Source organism: Acinonyx jubatus, chromosome D1 (genome assembly GCF_027475565.1).
Source record: "Acinonyx jubatus isolate Ajub_Pintada_27869175 chromosome D1, VMU_Ajub_asm_v1.0, whole genome shotgun sequence".
NCBI lineage: Eukaryota > Metazoa > Chordata > Mammalia > Carnivora > Felidae > Acinonyx > Acinonyx jubatus.
Genome location: NC_069390.1, coordinates 90,834,119 through 90,859,939, shown reverse-complemented (window position 1 = coordinate 90,859,939; position 25,821 = coordinate 90,834,119). Strand labels below are relative to the sequence as shown.

Sequence of the window (25,821 nt, the reverse complement as noted above, 5' to 3'; positions counted from 1 at the left end):
GGAAGGAGGCCCTGCAGGCGCCCTGGAAATCCACGTGAGTTGTGCCTTCGAGTCACAGTGTGCACTCTGCACGCACAGGAAGGAGGAAAGTCTCTGAACCACGATGGGATCCGAGATGCCTGCCCAGGGCCCGCAGTGGCTGGACAAGGGCCAGGCTGAATGTGTGCCTGCACTTCTAGAGGCTGCCTGCAGGGGGCAGTCGTGCTCACTATGATCTGACTGCGGGAGGAGGTAAGACCCCTCCACCTGCCCCACCTGAATCCACAGGTCACTGAGGTCCATGTGTGAGGACCGAGAGGGGCCAGGGAAGACGGTCACCTATGCCATCAGGATGCAGCACAGACACAATCATCACAGCTCACACTCGAGGAGCCTGAGATGCCGACCCTCAAGGGACACGCAGACACGGACACCTCCTGAGGGCTCCCTAGGTGAGACCCCAGGACAGGCCTCCGGACGACAGGTGTGAGTCGGGCAGCCACAAACAGGAGAGTGGTGGCCCAACAGCCAACTTCTGTGTTGTCTCACCTCTCTCTGTTTTTGTTTCTGTCGTGTGTTGAAGAAGCAGAAATCATTTGAAAGATTTTTGTCTCATTGCACTTTACTTATTTACATATTTGCTTGTTTAGACTTGCTAAGCTCAAGAGTTGGCATCGGCATGGGGAGTGGTAAAAACACTCCCCATGACATCACCACCTGGTGGCCGTGACTGGTGAGGAGCACCTCGGGTGGCAGCCACTGTTTCATATGAACTCCCTAAGGACGCACGGGGGTGGGGGTGGGGGTGGGGGTGGGGGGTTTCATGCCCGTGTTACCCTGGAGGCAGAGAGGTTGTGGAATTTGCCCAAGGTCACACAGCTAAAGCATGGCAGCCCCGGGATTAGACCCGGGCACTTTCCCTCCGGAACCCTCCAGAACCCCAGTCCCGAATGGCGCCCCCATCCTGCTTCCCTCATGCATCTTTCAGCAGGAGATTGAGAGCCAGGCCTGAGAAGGGGCCGGGAGCTCCATGTGCTTGCTGGGTAATAAGGCGAAGGGCAAGGAACTTACAATCCTTTGAGAGCCCCCGACGCGGTGAGAACTGGGCCCTCCCCGGGGAAAGGGAAAGCGGGGAGCAAGCCGCAGGTCCACCTGGCTCCCGGTGCCGAGCCAGCGGGGATCTTATTTTCACTGCACACTGGTCACATGATTGTTCATGGTCTGTTTAGTGCGGGAGTCCGGTCAGTACCGGTTTCTGAATTTCTGCGAATGTTTCTGGAAGGGGAGGGAAGGGGCCAGCTGGCTCAGTCCTCTCTGTGACATCACCTTGGTAGGGCAGGTGCAGGTGTTTGCCAACCACCTGGAAGCAGGGCAGTGCTGGGGACCCCGCGTTGGCACCCTCCAGGGGTTAATGGAGGTGACAAGCGATGTCTCTGACAAGCAGTGTGACTCGGGACAGGGAGTTGGTGTTTTGAACGCACAAGACTGCTGGCAAAGCAGACACACAACCCTCTCCCATGCCACGATCTGCTGGGAGGAGTCCTGCTGGGCGCGGACGTGCTGCACCTTGACCAGCCCGCATCCCTGTTCCGACCTGGTGATGTCTTCTCCGTCTCTGCAGCAGGGAAGTGAACCATTAAGCTGCTCTCTGCCTTGTGACCCGTGCTCCTCAGTGTCAGTGACATCACTGTTCTCCGGGTGGAAGAGGGCTGGGGGCAGAGGCTCTGGTTTTGAAGGTGGTCAGGAGCACAGACAGCGGGACCGCCTGGTTCGGACAGCACAGGGTCTCCCCTGACTCGCCGGGAAACAGGGCAACAGCCCCTCCTGAGCCCGTCCAGGTCCTGCATTCATGATGCCCTTTCATTCCCTCAGCCTGATCTCCTCCTCTCCTACCTCTGATGGGACTTAAACCCTGGGCTTCCTTTTCTCCCCCGCTTCTCCCATCTTTCTCTGTCTTTATTTCCTCCTTTCCTTCTTTCCTTAGTTCCTTCCGCCCTCCCTTCTTTCCTTTTTCATTGGGATATTATTAATGCACCATATGATTCACTCTTTCACTGTGTACAGATGGGTTCCTGTGTGCTCTCTCAGCTGGGCAACCACTGCCACTACCTAACCCAGGACATTTTCATCACCCCAGACATCCTGTGTCCATTAGCTGCCACTGCCCTTGAACACCTACACCCAGGCCTTGGCCGCCACTAATCCACTTTCCTTTTCTATGGATCTGCCTCCTTTGGACATTTAGTAAATGACATCAGGAAATGTCGCCTTGAATCTGGCTTCTTTCATTTAGCAAGCTCTTTCCAAGGTTCGTTCGTGAGGTCGCGTGTATCAGGACCTCATGTCCTCGCACTGCCGATTAGTATCCACTGTGGGGATATGCACACTCTGCTTAGTCATGCCTCGGCTGACAGCCATCTTGTTTTTTCCTACTCTTTGGCTTTTATGCATTGTGCTGCCATGGACACCTGTGTGCGGGAGTTTGCACAGGCTTGTTTTCAGCTCTCTCAGGTATGTGCCTGGGAGCCGAAGTGCTCGGTCACGTGGTAATGCATTGTTGAACTTGTGGCTGCACCATTTTATGTTCCCACCAACCATGAACGAGGGTCCCAATTTCTCTGTCTTCTCACCAACATGTTATTGCCCATCTGTTTATTTTAGTCCCTGTGGCACGTGTAAACTTGCTATCTCCTTGTGTTATTGACTCGAATCCCCGATGACTCACGTTGCTCAGCATCTTTTATTTGGACTTTTATGCATTTATGTGTCTTCTTTGGAGAAGCGCCCGTTCAGAAATGTTTTGCCTGATTTTGAAGTGGATTTTTTTTTTTTTATTGTTCAGAAGTAAGTATTCTTTACGTGTTTATTATAGTAAGTAACGAAAATATTTTATAGTATATATATGTATATGTATACGCACTCTGGATACTAGGTTCTTCTCAGGTATATAATTAGCAAACATTTTCTCTCATCGTTGGCTTACACCTTCTTGAGAGTGTCCTTGAAAGCAAAAAGTCTTTAATTTTGATGAAGTCCAATTTACCTATTTTTTTCTTCGTGCTGTTGCTGTCAAGCTGCTGGGTGGGGTTTGTACAGGTGGGGAGGGGGCTCACCGGGAGCCCAGGGATGGTTCTTTCTATGGCTACAACAACCCTAACCAAGTGCTATTGAGCCCTCAGCCTCTCAAGTCTGGGTAGGTCTTTTGGGGGCAGATTTTTATCCTCGAGGGACATGCTAATACATCTAGACACATAAAAAGAAGAAAAGCTTTGGAGACCTGGACAGCATACCATAGGTGCTGGTTGTGCTCATAGGCAGGACAGGGGTCTGGCAGGGCTGAAGGTGGTCAGGGAGCGTGTCTGCTGAGCCCTGAATTCTCAAAGCACAGGGTGAGTGACGGTACTAATACTTATTACTAACTACTCACACACACCAACTGCTGGGCACAGTGGCAGGCTCTTTACATGCTTGATCATGGCCAATCCCCCCACCTCTGAGGCACAAAAGAATTGACGGCCAGAGAAGGTTAAATATCCTTCCTGAGATCCAAGATGTGGCAACGTGGTACTGACCCTGAGTTCAAGAACTTTCTAGTATGTCACAGTGTCCTTAATATCTCTAGAGCCTAAGAAAAGTAGCTACTTTGCCACATTGTGGGGAATAAGGGTAGGAATTCCCTGAGCCTTGCACCGGGGTGGGTTAATAAGGCATAAAGAATTAGAAAGCCATAGGATGAACACACCCAGGTTTGGGTAAACAAGATTAGGTAAATAAGATTAGGTAAACAGGGCAAAGGACCCCAGTATAGGACAAAAGTATAGGACAACAGCAGAAAGCTGCTTCACAGGAAGGAAGCACCAAATTGGGTCCAAATTAGGTAAACAGGTATAAATAGGGCTATAAACTGCTGAGGGGGCTGGGCAGGGATGATGTTGCCCAGAGGGTAGCTAATTAGCAAAAGAAAGATGCCGCGTTGACCCTGAGGCAGCATGTTCCTTCTTGTCCCCTAGGCCAGTTTAGGTAAACAGAGGTGGGGACTGTTGTTTGCTGTTAACAACCTTCCACCCAGCACCAGAATCTTGTTTTGTATTGACCCAAATCCCTAACACCGCATATCTCCAAAACCCCCTTTTCCCCATGCCCATGAATTAATGTTCACGGTTTCATTGTCTCTCTGTGCACGCCCATCACCCATCACGCTTGTAAGCCTTCTGATCCTAATAAAAACAGAGCAAGGACCCTTACTCGGGGCTCTCTTACCTCCTCCCGGACATTAATCTCTCTCGCGTTTTTTTTATTTAAAAAATTTTCTTAAATTAATTAATTAATTTTTAAAGATTCAAGTATAATTAACATACAGTGTTAAATTAGTTTCAGGTGTACAAAATAATGATTCAACAATTTTATATACTACTCACTGCCCATCACTGTAGTTTTTCTTTTTCTCTTCAAGATTTTTATTTTTAAGTAATCTGTATACCCAACATGGGGCTTGAACTTACAACCCTGAGACCAAGAGTTGCATACTCTACCAACTGAGCCAGCCAGGTGCCCCTGTAGCTTTTCTTTCTTTTCTTTCTTTTTTTAAAAAATTAATTAATTTTTAAATTCACATCCAAGTTAGCAGATAGTGTAACAATGATTTCAGGAGTAGATTCCTTAATGCCCCTTACCCATTTAGCCCATTCCCCTTCCCAGAACCCCTCCAGTAACTCTCAGTTTGTTCTCCATATTTAAGAGTCTCTTATGATTTGTCCCCTCCTTGTTTTCATGCTATTCTTGCTTCCCTTCCCATATGTTCATCTGTTTTGTATCTTAAAGTCCTCATATGAGTGAAGTCATATATTTATTTTTCTCTGACTAATTTCGCTTAGCATGATACCCTCTAGTTCCATCCACATAGTTGCAAATGGCAAGATTTCATTCTTTTTGATTGCCGTCCTCTCTCGATTTTTAATCCGGCGTCCTCCTCTTTTGCTGGACAAGAGAGAACTCCAGACCCAGAGTTCATGACACTACACATTGTCTTCCACAGTTGTTTCTCTTTTTGGGAGAAATCCAACTCAGCTCAGCCCTTCAATCAATTGCTTTGTACCCATTCCAGATTCTTCCTTTCCTAAAAATCACACTGAAAACCCTGGTATTTAGGACGGAGAGAAACATCAGCAGGTAAAATGTGCTTAGTATGAGGAGGAAGAGGAAGTCGGGGGTTTAGAAGCAGGCTGAGAGTCAGTGACAGAAACGGGTTTCTGTTATTTGATGGCTCAAGCCAAGCACACAGGAGGATCCTCATCTGTTCATTGGCCCACGTCTCACCTCTCCCTTCACTGAGGTCTAGTGAGAACGTGTGGAGCAAGCACCTTTCCTAGTGGTGGCAGATGAGGGGAAGGCTCCCTGAGTTTAACCAGTGGAGCGCTGCACAAAATAGATCCAGATATTAGGGGGGCACCTGGATGGCTCGGTCAGTTAAGTGTCTGACTCTTGATCTTGGCTCAGGTCATGATCTCATACTTAATGAGATTGAGCCCCGTGTCAGGCTCTGTGCTTGGGATCCTCTTTCTCTCTCTCTCTCTCTCTCTCTCTCTCTCAAAATAAATAAATAAACTTAAAAAAAAGAAAAAAAGAATAGCATCCCGAGATGCTAAAAATAAAAAAAGATTCAGATATTAGGGCGAGGCTTGATCTTCTTACTCAATTTTTGAAAACATTGGATGGAGGTTGATGGCAAACCCATGTACAGCCCCAGGTATTGAAGACTGATGTGATTCGCAGAAATGACAAGGTAGATTTTGAATGAGTGGGTAAGACAAAGTGATATACCTAGGGAGACGAGTAGCTAGCTGGCTCTATCTTTCGGTTCTAAATGGTAATCTGGTATTGATCGGGCCCATGCTCTGGAGATACTGGTCTGGTGTGAAGCTGAATCCTGGCTAACGTGAAGAGGAGGATACAGACAAAGGGGTGTCTATCTCCCCCTCTCACATTTTACTCTTAGCACCAAGGAGAAATCAGGCCATGCCTTTAACACTTTGCTTAGAAGTCTGCTCAGCTAAAATCCAGGGCCATCGCTCAAAACACTAAAACACAAGTCAGTCAAATTCTTTGCCATTTTATAGTAAGGATTATCTTTCCTCCAGTTTCCAATAACACGTTCCTCGTTTCCATCTGAGGCTTCCTCGGAATCACCTTCAACATCCATATTTCTATCAATGGTCTTTTCAAGACAATCTAAGCTTCTTCTTTTTTTTTAAATGTTTATTTTTGAAGGAGAGACAGAGACAGAGAACGAGTAGGGGCGGAGCAGAGAGAGAGGGAGACACAGAACCCAAAGCAGGCTCCAGGCTCTGAGCTGTCAGTACAGAGCCCGACGTGGGGCTCGAACTCACAAACCGTGAGATCATGACCTGAGCTGAAGTCAGACGCTCAACCGACTGAGCCACCCAGGTGCCTCAAGACAATCTAAACTTCTAACATGCACCTCAGAACTCCTCCAGCCACCACCCATTGCTTGGTTCAAAAGCTGATTCCACACTTTGAGATATTTGTCACAATAGCACTGGACCCTCAGTTACCAAAATCTGTATTGGTCTGCTGGAACCAAATGCCACAAACTGGGTGGCCTAAACCACAGGAATTTTTTTTCACAGCTCTGGAGACTAGAAGTCCCAAATCAAGATGGCGGTGAGTCTGGTGTCTTCTGAGGCCTCTCTCCTTGACTTGTGGATGGTTGTCCTTTCGCTGTGTCCTCACACGGTCTTTACTCTGTATGGGTACTCCCGGAGTCTCCTTGTGTCCAAATTTCCTCTCTTTATAAGGACACCCGTCAGTGTGGATTAGGTCTTACTTCTAACTTAATCACCTCTTTCACGGCTGTATCACCAAATACATGCTGAGGTATTAGGAATTAGGGTTTCAATGTATGAACTTTGTGGGGGGGGGCACCATTCAGTCTATAGCCATACCATTTGTATAAAAAAGTGGAATATGTAAGCCTATCTGTTAGTAAATAAATACACAGAACACTTTTTGAAGGATACACAAAAAACTTGAAATATTGATGCCCCCAAAATCTATCTATGTTGTTGCAAATGGCAGGGTTACTCTCTTTCTCTTGGCTGTATACTATTCCCTTGTGTTTTCCACTTTTAATCTGTTGAATGATTCTTGTTTCCATATCTTGGCTATTGTGAATAGTGCTGCAATGAACACAGGAGTACAGATATCTCTTTGTGCTCCTATTTTCATTTCCTTTGGATATATATCCAGAAGTGGGATTGCTGGATCATATGGTAGTTCTATTTTTAATTTTTTGAAGGACCTCCATACTGCTTTCCATAGTGGCAGAAATAATTTTGCTTTTTATTTTTTATTTTTTTATTTTAGAGAGGGAGAGAGAGAGAGCATGAGCAGGAGAGGGAGCAAAGGGAGAGAGAGAGAATCCCAAGCAGACTCCACACTCATCACAGACCCTGACGCGAGGCTCAGTCTCACGACCCTGGGATCAGGACCTGAGCCAAAATCAAGTGTCAGTCACCCAACCGACTGAGCCACCCAGGTGTCCCTTATTCTTTTTTTCTTTGTTTGCCTCTAATTGGGTTATTTCAAAATTCTTACTCTTTAACTTCTGTTTTCTGTTTGCTCCACTCACTGCAAGTGCTCTCTGTGACCTGTCTTATTTTATTCATGTATTCTTTGGTTCCAGGATGTTTGATTTTTTTTTTTAATGATTTATATCTCTTTGGTAAAAAAAAAAAATCTCATTTTGATCATGTATTTTTTGACATTTCACTGAATTGTCTTTCTGAGTTTTAAACTTGTTGGGTTTCTTCAAAACAACAATTTTGAACTATTTTATCAGATCACAAAATTTCATGCATTTGAGCTCGGTTACTGGAGAATTATTATTTAATTTTGTGATGGCACATTTCCTTGGTTTTTCCTCTTCCTGGTAGTTCTGTATTGTTACTTTCATATTTGAAGCAGCAGACATCGCCTTAAATCTTTGTTAGTGACCTTCAGATGCTGTGTCCTGCATGATGCTGTTATTATTTGGATTTTTCTGTCTTTGTTTTGGTACATCTTGTCCACCCTTCTTGCTCTCTCTTGTGCAGAATTCCTAAGCTTTTGTGTTTTCTCTGGTTCTTACAACTCGTCAGGTTGGCTGCTGGAAACTTCTCTTTTGGGTTCCACAAGGTGGTGCTATAGCTCCTGTTTGCGGTTTCTTCTTTACCCTTGGACCAAAGCCTGTTTTCTAAGCGGTCTCCCTATCTCCTGGAGTGCACAGGAGTGGGTACAAGGCACTGGCAGCAGAGTGGAGGGAAGTGTGGGTTTAGCACTGGGGGAATTGGCGGGGCCGTTGGACTCAATAAAGAGATCTCCAGGTATAGTAGTCACAGAAGCTTGTGGATGGTGAGCAGACTTCCTACTGAGTACAATCCCTTTATTGTTTTTTGAAATTCCTATCTGACTCCTTCCCAGTATCCTCCCCCAGTCATGGAGGTCCCACCTCAGTGTTCTGGGTGCTGGTGAAGAGACACGGGTTTCTTCAGCTGGGTCCTGCACAACTGGGGTAGCCAGGCATTCACCCACTGGCCCCCTTGTCCCCATGGGAAGTTTCCACTGTCGGATAGATCAGCCCCATGCAGTGTCGCCTTGAGAGGGGAAGGGCGATATTGGGCAAGTTTCTCACTGTTGCCTCTGCTGCAACCAAACTCATATTTTAGTTAATTAATCAGTTAGGTGTTTTGAACGTAGTGAGGTGCCAGAACCTCCCCCAAGGAGGGCTGAACCTCTGCGAATTCTCTCATGCTGACCTTCCCAGGTCAGCACTTTCCAGGTTTTCCCCCCTGACCATGGCAAAAGGAGTCCGTGCTGATTCGCTGGCTCCGGGGGTTCTGTAGCCTGTATTGAGGTCTGTCTGCTTATTACCAGATGCACAGGTGGATGAGACTCCTCCTGGGTCCCTTGACATATTGTAGTAGATCCCACAATGCCCACAAAGGTGCTTTTGCTTGAGAATAGATCTCTAATCACTGTTTAAAAAGTGGGATAAAAAGGAGGACGGTCTTACACACCCATGGTATTGACGTCTCTCTCTCAGCATGATTTTTAAATCGTGTGCATGTATGACCTTTGTCATCTGTTTAAAACAGATAAATACAGAGGTGCCTGGGTGGTTCAGTGGGTTGAGCATCTGACTTCAGCTCAGGTCACGATCTCATGCTTTGTGAGTTCGAGCCCCACGTCGGGCTCTGTGCTGACAGCTCGGAGCCTGGAGTTTGATTCTGACACTTAGGCTGGGAATTTAGAGGGGGGGACGGGGGTGGGGGGGAGATGCCGTTTGCATGGGAGGACGATGAGTTCCCTACAGGGCTTGATGAATATGATGTGCCGAGGAAAACCCAGGCAGTAATGGCACCAAGAAGCTGAATAGAGAGATCTGAGGATCCACAGAGGTGTCAGGACCATGGATAAAAGACTCAGGACCATCAACCTGTACAGGAGATGGTTAAATGCATCCCAACAGCATCTGATGGCTATTACTATGAGAAGTAATGAGATTCATTTCTTGGTGATTTCTCTGAGAAAAGCTGTGGGAGAAATACACTGAGAAAAAAATGCCAGGATATGTCTGAGTTAATGGGACATGTGAAGAAGACTGAGACAGAGAGATAATGGTCAGGAAGTGGGGAGGAGCCCCAGGAAGGGGTAGTCTTACAGATTCCAACGGACAAGAACTCCAAGGAGCAGAGAAGGTGAGAAAAACCCTTCGAATGGATGTGAGATAGGGACAGACAAGAATAAGTTGAATCTGGTGATTGGAGATCACTGGTGACCATGGTAGGCGCTGGAATCCAGTGGATTAAGGAGTAAAAAGTTTGAGTAGGGCCAACTCCTTCAGAAAGCTTGTGGAAGGACTGACAGAATGGATAGTCCTTAGAAGGGATATAGAATTGGGGCTCATTGTGTTACAGGCTGAGAAAGATTTTAGCTTGTGGATCAACAAAGAAAGACTCTTTCAAGCAAAATAGAACTAGGGAACTCTTTACCTTTTTATTTCTTTCATCGTATCCTTTTGGTTTTGGGTTTTGTTTTCTCTGCTTTTTTTTTTCTTTGCATCTTTTTCTCGTTTATTTTTTCACTTTTTTTTCTTTCTTCCTTTTCGTTTTTCTCTTTCTCTCTCTGGATCCCACCGTTTTTCTTTTTCCCTTAGCTGGCCATGATGTGCAAATGAAGACTATTGTTAATACTTGTTTTAACTTATGAAATATATTTTACCTTCCCTATGTAGAGTACAAAAACTATGGAAGTTTTTTATTTCCTTAATTATAAAAACCCTAACGAGCTGCCAATTGAGATTTTTGTATGTGATTTTTTCAAAAGACTTTATTTCTTTAGAACAGTTTCAGGTTTGCAACAAAATTGGCAGGGAGACACAGAGAGTTCACTTTTCTCCCTGCCACCCCTTCCACCCCAGCTTCCCCTGTTATCAGCATCTCCCACTAAAGTGGTGCATTTGTTATAACTGATGAACCTACGTTGACACATCATTAACACCCAAAGTCTATAGCTTACGTTTACTCTTGGGATTGTACATTCTATAGGTTTGGACAAATGTATAATGACATCTATCCATCATTATGATATCATCAGAATATCTTCACTGCCCTAAAAAGCCTCTGTGCTTTGCCTATTCAGCACCCTCCCCTTTTCCCCCAAACCATGGATCTTTGTATTGCCTCCGTGGTTTTGCCTTTTCCAGAATGTCATGTAGTTGGAATCACACAGTATGTACTCCTTTCAGACTAGCTTCTTTCGCTTAATACTATGCACATAACTTTTGTCCACGTCTTTTCATGGCTTGATAACTCATTTCTTTTCATCACTGAATATGTATGTGATTTTTGAGTTGCTTAAAAAGTAGTATTTGTTAGAAAAAAGTGGATAACGACCTCTGTTTTGTCCCTCAGAATGTTAAGCTCGAGTGCCCATCTTTCTTCAAAATAGGACCTAGAAATGTAAGAAGGGATGAGGGAGAGGTCAGGATGCTCTGGAGGTAGGTGTGGTAGCTTAGACTGAGTCTTTGTATTTAACACGACTCTAAGAATCTAATCATCACAAACACAAAGGGCAGCTACAAGCAGGCCCACTTTTCCAAGTGTGAACCAACCTGAATCAAGTTGGAGCCGGCCCTACACAAGACAGCCAAGGAAGGGGCCAGGTATGATGAAGACAGGACCCACAGGGGGCCTTCATTTTGTTGTGAAATGGATTTTCTTGGCACAAAGAGAAAAATAAAAACCACCCATAATTACATCACCCAGAGATACTCATTATTAATATTTTGATGTAAAAGCCTTCACATCTTTTTTCAAATATGGTATCTGTGTATTTTATATACACATGTACCCCCTAAAGAGAGGGATATCCAGCAGCATGTGATTTCTGAATGGTGACTCTCTCGTAGGTGGCCAAGGACCATATGACTTCACATGTACGACTTTAGGCCTTGACTCTATTGTGAACGTCTGGGGGGACTGAGGCAACCAAACCACCCTTGCTCCCTAAACTTCAGCAATCCCTCCATTATGGGATGAATTGTGTTTCCTCAAAAGTCATGTGTTGAAGCCCTAACCCCCAGTGTGACTGTATTTTGGAGATAGAGCCTTTAGGGAGGTAATTTAGGTTAAATGAGGTGATAAGGTTAGGACTCTAATCTGATAGGACTGGTGTCCTTTAAAAGGAAGAAACACCAGATCTCTCTCCTCTCTCTCTCTCTCTCTCTCTCTCTCTCTCTCTCGCACATAGAGGAAAGCCCATGTGAGGACAGAGCAGGAACTCTGTCATCTACAAGCCAGGAGAAGAGGCTGTCACCAGAAACCAGCCCTGCTGACACTTTGATCTTGGACTTCCAACCTCCAGAACTGTGAGAAACAAATGTCTGTGATTTAACACACCCAGTCTGTGATATTTTGCTGTGGTGGCCCTAGCAGACCAGTAGACCCTCCAAAATCCCTTCAGATAACTTCCCTGGTGGACGTGGCTGGGGCTGGAGAGGAACCCACACTCCTGCTTCCAGCACTGAGCACTTCCTCAGCACACAAAGCACAGCTACTACCAGTCCCAGCAGCTTGTCTGTGGCCTTGGGACCTGAATTTATCCAAGTAGACAACCTGCAGGCTCTCTGGTGTCTCCTCTTCTAAGGGTGCTAAACCTTAGAAGGCTCTAGTCTCTTGACTTCATCTAAACCTAATTACCTCCCAAAGGCCCATCTCCAAATAACTTCAGTTGCAGTTTCAAAGTGTGAAGGGGCATGGGCAGCAGGATTCGATCTGTACTAGACAGTGACCCCAGGGGAGGGAGATCTGAGGAAAGGTCCACGGAAAGCTGGTGGGGAGGACGTCTCTTGGAACGCTTCTTTTTCCCAAGATAGGGCAGAAGAGGCTGCTCTTGTCAGCTGGGAGACCAAATCAGAGAGTCAAAGGCTGATTTTTCAGGGTCTTGTGTGCTTCTTCCCTAGGAAGCATTTCTGACCCATCTGCTCCTAGTTATCCAACCCCTTGCCCTCCCCAACCACCGGTACATCCAACCATACCTGGCACATGGCGGCACAAAGGGTCTTGACTATGGCAGAGCAAGAGTAGGGAACAGACCAGCACTCCCCAAGTTGTCAGGCTGAGGAAGTCATGGTGGTTGGGGAGCGGGTGTGGCTGTGTGAGGAGGGAGCTCGGAAAGAAAAGTTTGGGAGCTCTACTGGGGATGGTGGATGAGGGTGGCCCCACCCTGCCTGAGCTCCTTCACTAGAGTGCATTTGGTTGGCTGATGCAAATATGCTGTGACTGATACTAGATACTATAGGGGGCACCATTTCTACTGGCATAATGTGGGAACTGATGAGGACTCCCTGGCCTGGGCCCCCTATTTATCCCTCTATTCGCAGTCTCCATCTCTGCCTTGCCCTTTGGCCTGGGCTGGAAAAATGGCTTCTCTGAGTGGGACGTCTGGGACAGGAAAGAGTATGAGGTGGGGAGCAGGACACTGGGACCAGGCTTGCCCTTAGGCTGAAGCCTAGCAAGGCTGCATGTGTGAGGGGGAAAAGAGTGGCTGTGGGGGTGGGTGTTTGCTTGTCTTGGGAAGTGTAGGGCTGTCTAGAGAATAAAAGGACAGAGGAAGAAGGTTGGGGGAGGGTCACATTCAGTCTTCACCTCTTTCCCAGGCCCAGTTTTATCTGGACCTTGTATGGCAGGAACACAAAGTTAACAATGATAAGACAATAAGACTACAGGTAACACATAATAATACTTAAAAGACATCATTGTATTTAATCCTGGCAAAATCCTTGCAGATAATTCTGTTATTGTCTTCATTTGCCATTTGGGACAACAGATACTTTCAGAGAGATTAAGTAACTTGGCCAGGGTTTCAGACCAGTAAGAGCTGGAGTCAGGATCTGGACCCAGGCCCAGTGATAACAGAGCTTGTGCCCTTAGCTACCCGCTCCACTCTGGTCTAGCCTGAACTCACCGGCAGGGGTCTGATAGGGATTGGGGAGAGTTGGAAACCTGGGGAATTCTGTAGGAGGAGAGGCTGAAAGTCCCCAGTCAGGGAACTTGGAGGGGCAGTGGGGGAGGTTGGGCCTGATGACCTCTAAGGTCCTTGCCAGCTCTCAGATGCTTGGGTCCATCATAACCTTCTCTGCACATTGCAACCAGAAATCTAGTCTAGCTCATGACTTCCCCAGCCTTCTCTTTTCTTAAGTAGTCTAGAAAATTCATTGGCATTGAAGACCCAGCATCATCTGGTCCTACTAGACCATCTAAATGTTTCTTCTACCATCATCTGAGGCAGAGACATGGAAGCTGGGGTTCAGGACACTTGATTGTGGGCAAGAGTGGAGGAAGTGAGACCACTTAGGAGTCTGGAGTGGAGGTGGTGACCATCTGTCTAGGGAGAGTGACTGTGGGCTCAGATATGAAAGACTGAGTTTGGACTGAGGGGAATATATGAGGAAAACACATATAAAACTACGATAGATGGGGTGTTAGGGAGGAAAAATAGAGGACCTACCTTTTTATGCCTGGAATAAAGTTAAATAGAAAAAAAACTGAACTAATAAAAATCTTAGGTCTGAGGTGGGAGAAAATGTCAGACCCTTTTCTAAGTATGTTACATGAAACTCTCGCAGCAATTTCATTGCACTCTCTTGGCAAATGAGATTCCTGATATCTCTAAGGAAGGTTAAATACCTTTTAAGAGAAGGTGGCAGAAAGGAAATGGGAATTCAGGAGGTGAAGTTTTCATGGGGGGAGATGTTGATGAATCAATATTTGGAAATGATTGGCAAAGGAGAAATCCTGTAAACATGTGAACTTCTCTCTAAGGCCTGTGACTCTTTATGTTCCTCTCCCCAGAAGGCTGATGTGACATCACGGCAGCCAAGAGGCGAGTGGGTTCCAAGAAGGAGGCAGTGGTCAACAAGGGCAGATGCCACTGAGGGGTCCAGACATGTGGACAGAGAGGTCACCATTGGATTTGGCCACATGGCATCATTGGTGAGCTTGGCTAGAGCAGTTTCAGTGGAGTAGAGGGTGGCCACTGATAGGGGTAGGCTGAGCATAGAGGAGAATGACAGGTTGGTGAGGGCCGGTAGAGAGAATGGAGAAACTTTTCATTAGGTTTTGCTGTGAAGGGGAAGACAGCATTGGGGTAGCAATAGCAGAGTAAGGATTAACAATGATTTCCTCGGGGCGCCTGGGTGGCTCAGTCGGTTAAGCGGCCGACGTCGGCTCAGATCATGATCTCACGTTCCGTGAGTTCGAGCCCCGCGTCGGGCTCTGTGCTGACAGCTCAGAGCCTGGAGCCTGTTTCAGATTCTGTGTCTCCCTCTCTCTGACCCTCCCCTGTTCATGCTCTGTCTCTCTCTGTCTCAAAAATAAATAAACGTTAAAAAAAATTTAAAAAAAAACAACAACAATGATTTCCTCTACTTTTATCGTAACCACCACCTACACCTCCCTCAACATACCATTGCAACGTACTGCTATTGGAAGGCAGCTGGCTGAAAAACTCTACAAAGAGATGGGAAGAGACATAAAAGGAAGCAGGAGGAGCCTGAGTGCTCCTGTTTGGCCAAGGCTCGAGGAGCCCCTGAGAGGTAGAAACCTAGCAAATCCCGCATCAGCAGACTGGCCCAAGGCCAATTGGGTAGATGAATGGTTGTGGTGGAAGAGGGGAGTCAGACCCAGAAGAACTGGATGTTTGAGTCCTGATTAGACAAGGGACCCCAGTCTTTGTGCTCCTGGGCACTGGGGTGGGTCCCTCACTGGACAGTGTGTCCAACATGTCTGGTCAAACAGCCTGGCTCCCTTGAGTCTGATCCTGGCAACCTCAAGGGAACTGGCAGAGACAGTGAGGGCACTCTTGCCCAGTGGGCCAAAGATCCTGGTTTGGGATACAGGATTCCCAGGCTTTGGGGTAGGGAAACACCTGTAGATCTTTGTCTAAAAGGAAACTTCTGAGAGTAATTCTGGCTGGAACCCTTGGCCTCCTTTCCCTGCAGGGTGACTTCATGAACACACAGTATAGGACTGTCCAATATTCTGTAGTCATGCAATGTCTCTGCCACTAAGGGAATGGGGTTTCTATACCGCTGCTGTGCAAACAGTCTTTTCTGGGATTGGTACAGAGATACAGCGGTGTGATTTGGGACAATTTTATTGATGGAGATGGGAGATTTGGGATCATGAATAACTAGATGCAGACCAAGACACTTGGTCAGTCTATTATAGTCTTTTTTCAGTTGTACTTTAATTTTAGTTTTTTAAAATGTATGTTATGAAAAGACTCTGAAAATGTGGCACATGGCCGTCAAGAGGCAACCCTTCCTTGGATGGTCAGTGTAATCCTTCCTGGACTGCCATCCCTGGCTTGGTTCAGATCACCAGATGCCAAGACTCCCCCCCTCCCAGCACTCACCACGTAGGAAGCAGAGCAGAGCCACACTCCGCACCAACAGCTTTTCCATCATTCTCGAAAGGAAGTCCCCTGAGCAGACTGGCGCCCCAAGGACCAGCTTTCCTCGGGCTAGACTTATACCAGTCCTTGGTGGGGGCAGGGGCCAACTGTGGGCAGTGGCATTAGCATTTCTACGTCAGTGTTTTTTGAGAAGTTCATTGCTCCTCCACCCTTGACCCCCTCCTCCAGGGCTCTGTTGTATTCCTTATTGCAAGATGGCCTGGAAGTAAAGCCCCGGATGGCGAAAGTGTTTTTTGTTTCTTTGGAAGGTAAAGGAGCCTGGGGAGAATGGTCTCTGAGTCGGTCATGAGAGAAAAGGTGTTTGTTGAGAATGCGGTTACAACATGGCGCTTAACCATATTCTGATGATGTCTGCTGGGAAGCAGACACACTCAGAGCCCCGAGTTCCCTGTGATCTCTCCTGTCTCACTGCATCCCACCATGGGCTGAGGCAGGTCCGTGGGGTGCTGGTGCCCAGGACACTCTGCAGTGTGACCAGGGCAGAGGAAGCGAGAGTCCTAGGGAGTAGGGCACTGCTAAGGTGCAGGTGGTGATGACTCACCTTGGGAAAGTAGTTGGAGGTCCGGGTCTGAAGACCGGGTATGAACTAAAAGGAATCGTGAAGAAAACACACACAGGAGTCTTTGCTCTGCTTGCGTCCAATGTTTCTGAATTGCAGTTACCATTCTCTAGTTAAATAACACCAGTCCCTAGATGACATAGTTCGAATTCCATTACCACAGTGTGTGAACTATGAGTAACTGCATAGCGTATGAACTTCCTGCTAGCTCTTCGATCCACCGATCACTGTGTGAGTAACGGATACTTTATCATCTGCCTGCTTGCCCCTGACACATCAGAAAGAAACTTAATAATGATGTCAGCTGAGAAACTGACACAAAGCCTCGAAGTCTGATTTCTCCAGTGCTTTCTGGCCCGGATGTATATCCGTCCCCACCACCTACCCCATTCCTCCATCCCCCGAGCCCACACAGCCCTGGAAATAGGCTGGCTTCTCAGCAGTGACGGGTGAAGAATGGCTGGAGTGCATTCGTGGCCAGTGTTGGTGGGGGAGAAGGAAGCGGTGGCCGTGGTGGATGATGCTAGGGGGTCGGTGGGGCAAGCCAGACAGGAGAGGTTTAGGGGCTGGGTCCAGGAAGTTTATACATATGAGTTTCATAATCAATGTTCCAGAATAGGCAGCTCTTTCATTAGACCATACTTTGTGCGTAATGGATGAAACTGTACAAAACCCACGAGACACGTTGTAGGAAGATGCATGTTCACCATGGTGATTTGGGAATCGATGAAGGGCCAGTGGTGGGGGCAGCCTGTTCATTGCCTCGTAAAGTAACATTCCTTTTCTTGCTGCTACAGTTTGGTCTGGATGGTGGCAGCAGGTTCCCAGGGTGGAACAGGAACGAGAGGGGAGGTACGTGGTGGGAGATGGTGGTTCAGGGACTCGGCAAGACCGCCACAGTCTCTGTGTGCTGTTGGGGGAAGGGACGCACAGGTGTGTATGGAGGGATGTGTTTGTCAGTGTGTGTGTGCGGGGGGGTGAAGTTCTCTGCTCGCACAGGCAGAGAGAGCTGTCACTAACTATAAACTTGTGATATTTCTTTTTTTAATGTTTATTTTTGATATAGAGAGAGAGACAATGTATCAGGAGTGGGGCAGAGAGAGAGGGAGACACAGAATTCAAAGCAGGCTCCAGGCACTGGTCTGTCAGCACAGAGCCCGATGCAGGGCTCGATCTCATGAGCTGTGAGATCATGGCCTGAGCCAAAGTTGGACGCTCAACTGACTGAGCAATCCAGGCACCCCAACTTGTGATATTTCTTAGTCCCTATTTTGAGCCCAACTTTTATTAAGAGATTTCATTGGTAGCATTGAAACAGAGCAATAATATGGATGATGGTGGTAATAGTCATGACTGTTAGTACTATGACATTAAGTACTATTATTATCATCTCTCCTTGGTAGAGGAATTGAGATCTACAGACGTGATGGAATGTGCCATGACCTTAACATGTTTAAATGCTGTAATGAGGCTTTAAACCTAGATCGGTCTGGTTTCTGAGTCTGTGCTCTGGCCAGAGCACTCCCTCACTGGGCCTCAACCTACACACTTCCCCGGAAGATCTGTGGGGACTGGTGTGGGCCTGGAAGTGTGGTAGTTCTGGACACCCACTGTCTGGATGCTGCAGGGGAGGGAGTTCCTGCACCAGGAAAGAGATTGTGCCTGGCGACCTCTAAGTAGGCTGGCCGTATAATTTATCTTGTGGACTGGGACATGTTGGGAGTAAATGGGTTTTTATTAATAACTAAGCTTGGAATAGAGGCATAGGTTAGTCTAACTATTGGATTTATGCCAAGCTCATGAGTCTGGGAGGCACTTCTGGGCTCAAGATGAATTTAATACATGACATCTGTCATACTTCCAATTCCTCATGGCCCCCAAACCTCCCCTGCTTCTAAGTTGTCAGGAAACCTCCACAACTTATCACTCAACACAATTCCACTGTGTAAAATGACCTTCCTGTGCATCTGATGTCGAGTCGTTACTGGATGGTGTTTAGGAAGCTTTATTGGGAGAGCAGATGAAGGAGGTCCAGCCAGGAATCTAGGGCAGTATGTTGTGCTGTGAGGTGATCGTGGCCTTTGCTGGAGCAGACTGAACTTGAGATTCCTGGGAGGTATCAGATATACAAGTGGGGCTTTTCAGTCATTTACCATCCCTACTTTATTTTACTGTAATTACATAGCCGTCAGGGACATTTTCCAGGGGGGCCACATCCCATAAATCTTTAAAAGAAGGTTTGTTTATTGCCCTCCAGCTACATAGAACAGGTGCATCTCACAACAAGAATTCCGTAGTGAAGGGTCCCCCACTGTCCTCTCCTTAGGGAGCACCATCAGGATGTTCGAGGAGCATACGTTTCCACAGGGAGATTTGACCAGATCATTATTTTCTTTTCTCACTCTCTTTGTCTCGATTTCCCTTGTGAGAACATGTCCCTTTCCAATATCACATTATTGTTGTTGTTGTTGTTACATTCTTCAAGTTTGCACAGAATGGTATATCTTCAGTACAATAATGCTACGGTGTATGTAACCCACAATTTCTATGCTAAGTGAAATAAGTCATACAGAGAAAGACAGATACCATATGTTTTCACTCTTATGTGGATCCTGAGAAACTTAACAGAAGACCATGGAGGAGGGAAAGGAAAAAAAAAAAAAAAGGTTAGAGAGGGAGGGAGCCAAAGCATAAGAGACTCTTAAAAACTGAGAACAAACTGAGGGTTGAAGGGCGGTGGGAGGAAGAGGAGGGTGGGTGATGGGCATTGAGGAGGACACCTGTTGGGATGAGCACTGGATGTTGTATGGAAACCAATTTGACAATACATTTCATATTAAAAAAAATAATGCTATGGAAACAAAGTTGCTCTTTGGCGGCTCCAGTATTTTGTTTATATCCTGCCCCCCTCCTATTTTGTACTCCTCCCTCACCCCTTTTTCTTGTGCAATGATGAAGGGGGCTGTGTCCAATTTGGGGAACTGTGAGCACCCCCAGAATTCCACTGCCACTGTTAGAGAGGCACGCTAGCATACAAGGACCTTGGGTTACTCAGCAAAGTGACTCAGTTTGGGGAGTGTGGTGAAGGGGCGTTCTCACGGATTATAGCTCTGCTCTCAAAGTGTGGGAGGCAGCCAGACTCTTGGTCTTTGGGGAGTTGGATTCTCAGCCTTTTCTATCCTGCAGCTGCTTTCTGGGCTGGCAGTTACCCATGTATTCATTCATTTGCTCTATCATTTTTGTTTAGCCAGAAATACTTACTGAGCGCCTGCTCTGTCCTGTGCATTGGTTTTGCTGGAGAACATGACTGTCAAGGTCTCTTCTGGGAATGGGATGTCTAGATAGAAAAGGAAAGAGGGAAAAGAGGGTGTCACTGCTCCCTGGACATTTTCTTTAACGCCCACCCTGCATATTGGGATCTTGCTCCATGGTCTCTCTCGTTCCCTTGGCTGGATCTCCAAGCGTGAATATTCTGGTGGAGCACTGGCTATTTTTATCAGGCATGATGAGTGAGCTGAAGACACGTCAGCGGACGTAAGTAGAGAATTAGAATTAAAAAACCAGAAGAGTATATTGTAAAAAAAAAAATGAGAGAGAAATAAAAAAAAAGTATACTGTACCCTCAAAACAAACATGAAGAATGTTTGTAAAATTCCAAGCCTTTTGGCCATGTCCTGGAGCAGTACGTGAGAGTCTCTATCTGAAGTACGTTCATCTTGGTGAACATGGTCCCTGTTGTTAGGGGCTAGAAAAATAAGAGAGTGGAATATAGTAGGAATTATTTTACTCTTTGTAAAATAACCTCACCACTGTCTATCCACAAGGCTTCTATTTGTCATTTGGAGGGTATTTGCTATACATTTTACGTGTTTATGAGAGGCTGAAGACAGGTCTTACATCATGTATTGCATGGTACCAGGCAGATGTAGATCCTGGCTTCTGGAAAATTCTAGATGCTTGTTATTATAACTATTCTCACATTGCCAGCACTGATTTAGTACTGAGAGGTCACAAAAGCTCTCTACTTTAGCCAAACCTGAGGGAAGCCCCCCTGAGTTCTGACTAGGTCCTGACTTTGGGTCCCATCTTGGCATGTTATGTCCAGTTTTTGCAAGAAGTCTTGCTGGATCAGTTTAGTAAAAACCCTACCCTTTGATATCTGATTAAATGTCCCGTCCCTAGCCCTCCTTATATCACCCTGTCCTGCCTTCAGCAGGACTCCTGTTTGGTCAACCTAGCAAAAATTCTTAGAGACCTGATGTGTCCTCTTAGGGATTTTGCATTACTGACTGCACCCTCCTTCTTGGCTATGAGTCTCCACTTGATCTTGTATTCAGAGCAGAGTCCTATCTCTATCCCCTACGACAAAACCCCGTTACAGTTTTCCCCTTGGATAAAGTCTACCTTACTATCTTTAACAAATGTCATGAATAATTTTTATTTAGCAGAGGGCCCCAGTCCTAACGATGAGCACAGACATAGGGAGGGGAAGGGAAGCAGAAGGTATGGGCCACACCCATGATGGACACATCCTGAACCCTGCAGCAGGGTGTCAGCCAGGTTGGGGACTGGCTTGGGCCATGGCACTGGTGGGGAGGTGGTCACAGGGGACATGGGACTAGAGGAAAAGAGCCTTTTAGCAAAGCCCTGACCACATTAGAAGCCCCTGTCTTGGACCGGGCATGGTGGGATGTCCAGAGAGTGAAGCGTCAGGGACTGTTGAGGGGCCAGCAGGTCTGGCCAAGGGATGTCGCCCACTCAGCAGGAGGCAGTCCCAAGGAAACAGGAGGGGCATGTGGGCCATCCTTTGCCCCTTGGAAGTATCCAATGGGGCTAGAGTGTGGGAACATTTTCTGGGCATGGGTGGTGGAGGAACGCCCGCTGGCAGGGGTGAAAAAGGAAGCTTCTGCCCACAGCCTGGGAGCAGCTCAGCCCAGATTCTCCACCCTTCTCTCAGCACATGCTAGAGCAGCCTGTCCCAGCCCTTCCTGGGCACGCTGCTCCCCTACTCCGGTCACTGTGCATCTTCCTACCGTCCCAGACTAGATAGGCAAGTTCGTGCTCCTGCTCCTGCTGCTGGTGGTCTCCCCTTTCGTGTTCTTCCAGGGAGTGGGTGAGGCCCTGGGCTGGCTGGGCAGGGGGTGAGGATGTGCAGGTAGGCTGGGGAGCCGTGCCGGCATGGTGATGTGACCTGGCTGGGAGAGAACGAGGTTAAGGGTCAGGTTCTGGGATGATCTGCCCACGAAGGGTTCAAGGTCTCTGTGTGCTGTCCCTACTCTGACTCCTCCCAGGGAAACAGCTCAGGTCCCTTCCCAAGGTCTCAGAGTGGGGCAGTCACTCCCTTGGGGCCGACTGGGGCCGAGGGCTCTTGTCACTTTCTGGCTTTGGGTCTGGCTGGGATGGAAGAGCCAATGGTAGCTCAAGAGTTTCTATGAAGATGCAGCCTAGGGTAGTGTTCTAACAGGAGCAGGTCATTGAAGGCTTATGTTGAACCAGTTTTGCCAGAACAAGTGCACTGTTGCCACTTAGATATGTTTGGCCATTAGATGACTTTTAGGGGAGGTATAATAGGAAATTTTGTGAGACCGCATCCCCACCTTAGAGCTTCCACAGTCCTTATATCTTACCATTTTCTAATGGGCTCCTGGTCTCAGGCAGCTGTATGTAGATGCTCTCACTGTGTTCTGTATAATGACATCATAACTAAGGGGATACCTTTCACTTTATTTTTAATGGAATCAAGATCCCTGGGCCAAAGGCCCATATCCTTAAAGAATTAATGGACGTAATCCAATGGGGGAATGTTTCCAAGCTTTAAGAGTATATTAGAGGAGGTGTTTAGGGTCATGGTTTCCCCTTGAACTCCTTGGCCCTAGCAGTGTCCTAGCACACTTTAGTCTCGCTCCATTCAACCCTGGGATTAGCCTTCATGTCTCTTTCCATAGCTCCAGCCACATTATGTATGGTCTGCAACAATTTTAAGAGAGGTCATTGTTTGAGGGGCAAGGCCAATTGTACCATGGAACAAGGTCCTGGATGCAGAACCAGAGATTTCTTCATTTTCACTGAGAGAGGTAATGCTGTTGAGTGAGGCTCTATGGGCTTGAGCTGGTGCCTGCCTCCTGATACTGCATAGGGGTCCTCCACTCTGAGGGGATCTTGCTGGGAGGTGGGTGTGTCCCAAGTCTGGAGGCACGGCTTGGCATGGTTGGGAAAGTCCTCTTATTCTGAGCTCCAACTTTTGCTGTCTGACCCTGAGTATGATCGTCCTTCTCTTCCAGATGGATGGAGCTACAATCACACTCAACTGGACTGTTTTGATCATTGTTTACCTTCAAGTTTCCATTTTGGAGTCCTGAAGATTTCGAGCTTTTGCTGTAAAGGTCAAGATTTCTGTAATAGATACCAAGGAAAAGGACAGGAATGGAAGCCTCGCTAACTGTTCTGCCTTTGTCAGTGTAGGTGTCCGCTCCCCCTTCCCCATCCTTGGCCTCTCTGGTCCTCTCTCCCTCCGCACGTGCTCCTGAGGAGCGCAAAACATCCTCCTGTCTCTGCCCGGTTTCTCTCTTCACTCCTCTCCTGCCCACTGGTGCCTGCCCCCCAACACCAGGCAGGGTGGATTCACCCTTGCACCATTTCACCTGTAAATCACCCGTTCTCCTCACCTCACATCTCCTCCTTCTGCACAATTACTGTGCTTCTCTGTCTGACCCGCTGCCTGGTTTCTAATCCCACAACTCAAGAGCGACTGCCAGGTGCCCAGACAGGCGATGGGCTCCATTTTGCACATCAGGAGTTGGAGGGGTCCGTGGAAAACTCAGGAAAACGTGTCCAACTGGCAGATTGACAGAGAAGCCTCAAAGTGCACGAAGGTGCCAAGGCCCGAGGCAGATGGGATCACCAGCTTTAGGTGTTATGCACATTCTCTCAACCTACTGATGGCTCAAGTTCGGAGACTCCCAGAGGTTGTCGAGGGAGGCGAGTGGGGGTGGGGCTGGGTGAATCACAGCCATGGGAGACTATGGGAGAGAAAGTGGGAGAAGGCCACAGAGGCAGGTGGGGAACCAGGACAGAGGGGCGGTGCTATCTGTTTTCTGTGACAACTTGCAGGTCACTGGCAGAGCAGGTTGAATGGAGAAGTGGCACAGAGGCCACATTACGGAGGTTGAGGAATGAAGGGACCATGACAGGAAGACATAGGGGGTATCAGCCACTCTTCCAAGGAGCTTGGGAGCAACTGAGAAAGTGGAATAGTATCTTTTATAAGAATAGTGAATTTCATACATTTTTAGATTTTATTTCTGCAGCAATAGTACAGTTTCCTAATGATGCAAAATTTGAGGTACAAGTTTGGAACCACCTTAATCCATGTAGAAATTCATGTTAAAATTTTTTTAATGTTTTTTTATTTTTGAGAGAGAGAGAGAGAGAAAGACAGAGAGAAAGAGAGAGACGAGAGCCTGAGCTCGAGTGGGGATGGTGCAGAGAGGGAGACACAGAATCGGAAGCAGGCTCCAGGCTCTGAGCTGTCAGCACAGAACCCAACGCAGTGCTTGAACCCACGAACCGTGAGATCCTGACCTGAGCCAAAGTAGGATGCTTAGCTGACTGAGCCACCCAGGTGCCCCTAAAAATTCATATATTTGTTCTAAGACCAAAATATCCCATATTTGTAATTTACTGTTACTCTATGTATCTGGGAAGGAAAGCAGATAACATGACTATGGGTTCACAGCTAAAATTTGTTATAATTAAAGTAGCTGATGACTTTAATGAACTGATCTTGTGGGCTCCTAGAGCTTATCTGCACATTTTATTGATTTGACATTCTTCTTTTCCTTTCTTTATATGGACTGACTTTTCCTTTTTATGTGTCTGCTGTATTTGAAATCTAGAAAATATTGAAATATTATGTATTCCCTTGAGATCATTTTATAATTCTGAGTAAATATTATATATACCTATGATATTATTTTATCATTCTGAGTATTTTCTACTAATTTTTTTAATATTAATTTAAATACTATTATATAATTCTGGACATAATACCCTATCTTCCATTGATTCTGAGGGGGTTTAGATTAGTGTATTACTGAGGTTATAAATATCTGTTATTTTGTAAAGTCATTGAGAAATTAAAATGCAACCATACGACTGTCTGTATAAAAAAAGATTGTTGTAAATCTCCAAATCTCCAGTGATTTACTTTAGATTTACCCTTTTCTAAAGGCTGAATCCTTCTTTAAAGGAGATTCTTCAGATTTCATGTTTTTGTATATTTTTTATGTGGTTTGTATTATTCTGTGCCATAGCATAAAGAGGAAAAATATCCCAATTATAACAAATATTCTTCTGGTTAATATTGTCATGCGTAAATAGGGTATTGTTAAATTTGTGATATTTTATCAATGCATGTACATTATTTGGAAGAAAAAGAGAACAAGTTTTGAAGATGGGAAACTAAGAATCCAGGAAACTACTAGGAATGCAGCTCACTGCTTTTAAAATTTTTATTTTATTTTATTTTATTTTATTTTATTTGTATTTTATTTTATTATACTTTATTTTATTTTGCTTTATTTTATTTTATGTTATTTAATTTTTTTAATGTTTATTTATTTTTGAGAGAGATAGAGCATGAGCAGGGAAGGGGCAGAGAGAGGGAGACACAGAATCCGAAGTAGGCTCCAGGCTCTGAGCTGGCACAGAGCCCCAAACGGGACTCATACCCACAAACTGAGAGATCATGACCTGACCCAAAGTAGGACACTTAACCAATTGAGTCACCCAGGTGCCCCGCTCACTGCTTTTAAATAGCAATCCCTCAGGGCGCCTGGGTGGCTCAGTCGGTTAAGTGTCTGACTTCAGCTCAGGTCATGATCTCGCGGTCCGTGAGTTTGAGCCCCACGTTGGGCTCTGTGCTGACTGCTCAGAGCCTGGAGCCTGTTTCAGATTCTGTGTCTCCCTCTCTCTCTGCCCCTCCCCCGCTCATACTCTGTCTCAAAAATAAATAAACGTTAAAAAAAATAAAAAAAAATAGCAATCCCTCCTTGGGAATAAAAAATTTATCCTTTTTATTAAAATTTGTGTAATTCAACTACATCATCAGATAGTTTTCGAGATTAGATGTCATAGAAGTCCCACCACAAGCTGACTAAGACATCTAGGTAATTGATTGGCTGACCACACTGGAAATCAAAAGGATGAAGTTTTTCCAGAGTTGGTCAAATCTAGGAACTCTGGTTTCA

The 25,821-nt window shown here is 46.4% G+C and overlaps 1 long non-coding RNA gene across 1 annotated transcript; it reads left to right on the top strand.

The window, feature by feature from the left end:
* Window positions 1–1,250: 1,250 nt before the first annotated feature.
* Window positions 1,251–23,942, top strand: LOC128311906 (uncharacterized). Its single transcript, XR_008290584.1, has 3 exons — window positions 1,251–1,817; window positions 17,371–17,425; window positions 22,855–23,942. It is a non-coding gene; the product is annotated as an uncharacterized LOC128311906 (long non-coding RNA).
* The last annotated feature ends 1,879 nt before the right edge of the window (window positions 23,943–25,821 follow it).